We start from the raw sequence: 2,857 nt of genomic DNA, 5'->3' as shown, positions 1-2,857 counted from the left end.
TGGCAACTAATCAATAACATCGTAAAGATAAGAATTTCTGACAACTTATTTAGACATAATATAAATGACCTAACACTTACCAAGAAAAAGTTCACATAGTGTTAAGAAAGAAATAGCCAGCTTCAAACACTGTGAAAAACCAAATTAAGCATTCTCCAAAATAAAAGCAGAGACTCTTACAGACTAATGAATACCCCAGAATCAAGAAGTCATAAGATATACACTGATGTGGAGGCATTTGAACAGCTATGAAAGAAAGTACAAATGATAGAAGAAACAATGGAAGCCACAAATAAAGGTACTATCCTAGAGGTAGAGAGTTAGAAGTATACTGATGCAGAGTTATTTGAACAGCTACCGAAGAAAGTGCAAATGATGGCAGAAACAATGGAAGCCATTAAGAAAGCAAATACTCCGGAGATGAGAAGCCAGAAGAAATATATTGATGAGGAGAAACTTGCACAACTATGGAAGAAAATGCAAAAGATGGAAGGAAGAATTGAAACTATAGATAAATCAGTACAAGAACTTAAATTATCACAAGATAGAGGGCACAGCCAACACAGTATTGTAAGTAACAGAAATGCATGAAAATGCATCCAGAATAGTAAGACTGAAATGGCAGAAGTGCTAGAGGGACAAAAAAGTAGAACAGAAGAGATGAAGCTGAGAGTCATTGAGCTAGAAGACAAGAACTTCAATGGAAACTTAGTAGAATATCAGAGATGAAACATGAAACAAACACTAGAATCATGTGAGATGACATCAAAAGGAGCAACATATATATGACTGCAGTTCCAGAATACAATAGGAACAGGAAGAAAATTTCTCAGGTATGATGAACAACAAGGAAATCCACATTCAAGAAGCTGAGTGAACACCATATAGACTAGACCCAAAAAAAGAAAAGAAGACATATCATAGAAAAATTCTCCAAAATAAAAGATAAGGATAGAATACTCAGAGCAACAGGAGAAAAACAAAGTGTCACTTACAAATGAAAAACAATTAGATTAAGTTCTGATTTTTCAGCAGAAACCATGTCAGCAAGAAGACAATGAAATGGCATATACAGAAAGCTGAAAGAAGACAATTGCCAACTGACAATCTTGTACCATGCAAAGCTCTCCATCAAATAGGAAAGAGAAATTAGATCCTTTACAGAAAAAAAGGAACTTAAGGAATTTGTGAAAACAAGGTGAAATCAACAAGACATTTTAAGGGAAGTCCTTCATACAGAGATACTAAAGGAAAGCAGATGGGCTACAGTAACCAGAAATGCCATAAAGAGAAACACAGCAAAACAGCAACCATAAAACCTGGACTGTCCATATTCACACTTGATATGAATGGACTAAATGCACCAATCAAGATGGGAGAAAAGTAGCAGAATGAATACAAAAACAAAGCCCATCAATATGTTGACTATAAGAAACACATCAAAGAAATAAAGAAAAAGACTCAAAATCAAAGTCTAAGGGGGGGGGGAAATTTACCAAGCAAATGACACTCAAAAAAAAGAATTTCAATACCAATCTCTGATAAAATAGACTTTAGGATGAAAACCACCATAAAAGATAAGAAAGGTCACTATATAATTATTTAAAAAGTACAGTAGATCAAGAAGACATAACCTTGGTCAACATGCATGCACCAAACAATAGACCTGCAAAATACATAAAACAACAGTTAACAGATCTGAAGAAAGAAATAGCACCACAATAGTGGTGGGAGACTTTTAATATAGCGTTCGCACCAAAGGACAAGTCAACTCAAAAGAAACCTAACAAAGATGCAGAAGATGTAAAGCTAACTCAACCTTGTATATGTATTCAGGGTACTGCACCCAACTAAAACTTAATTCACTTTCTTCTCAAATGCACATGGTATATTCTCCAGAATTGATCATATATTAGGGCATAAAGCAAGCCTCAACAAATTAAAGCACATTGAAATACTATGAAGTATCTTCTCAAACCACAATGCCATAAAACTAGAAATCAACCACAAAGGATTAAGCTTATAACATCACTCAAGTGGAAGGTAAATAACACGCTGCTAGAACATGATTGAGTCATAGAAGAAATAAAGAATGAAATAAAATTTTCCTAAAAACAAATGCTAATTGAAAATACAATGTACCAAAACCTCTGGGTTTCAGTTAAGGCAGTCCTCAGGGGGCAGTTCATAGCAAAAGGCAAACACATAAAAAGCAAAGAAGCAAAATTAATTATCTAACTTAACACTTTCATCAAATAGAAAAAGAACAACAACTTAACCCCACAGCCTCTAAAACAGAGGTAATGATAAGAATAAGAGCTAAAATCAATGAGATAGAAAACAGAAATATAATTGAAGTCTTTAACAAAACCAGAAGCTGTTTTTTGAAAGGGTCAATAAAATTGACAAATTACTGGAAAACTTAACAAAAAGGAAAAAAGAGAAGGCACAAATAGCTCAATTAGGGAATGGTAGAGGAATTAGAGGAAATTACATCTATAATAATGGAATACTATGAAAAGCTATACTTTGATAAATTTGAAGACTTAAAGGAAATGGACAAATTCCTTGAAATGTATGCCCTACCCAGACTGATACAGATAAATGTAGAACACCTGAAGAGGTCCAGCACAAAGAAGAAATTGAGCTGATCCTAAATTGACTCCTGCACAAAAGAAGTCTTGGACCAGATTGCTTCACAGCTGAATGCTACCAAACATTCAGAGATTTATTATCAATTCTACTTAAATTATTTTTAAAAAATAGAAAAAGAAGGAATGCTCCCTGAGACATTCTATGAAGCCAGTATAATTCTAAACCCAAAACCAGGCAAAGATATTACCAAGAAAAAAAAAAC

The sequence above is a fragment of the Elephantulus edwardii genome, unplaced genomic scaffold (genome assembly GCF_000299155.1).
Source record: "Elephantulus edwardii isolate Elephantulus edwardi_28Jun2011 unplaced genomic scaffold, EleEdw1.0 scaffold00105, whole genome shotgun sequence".
NCBI classification, from domain to species: domain Eukaryota; kingdom Metazoa; phylum Chordata; class Mammalia; order Macroscelidea; family Macroscelididae; genus Elephantulus; species Elephantulus edwardii.
This window is presented reverse-complemented; position numbering follows the sequence as displayed.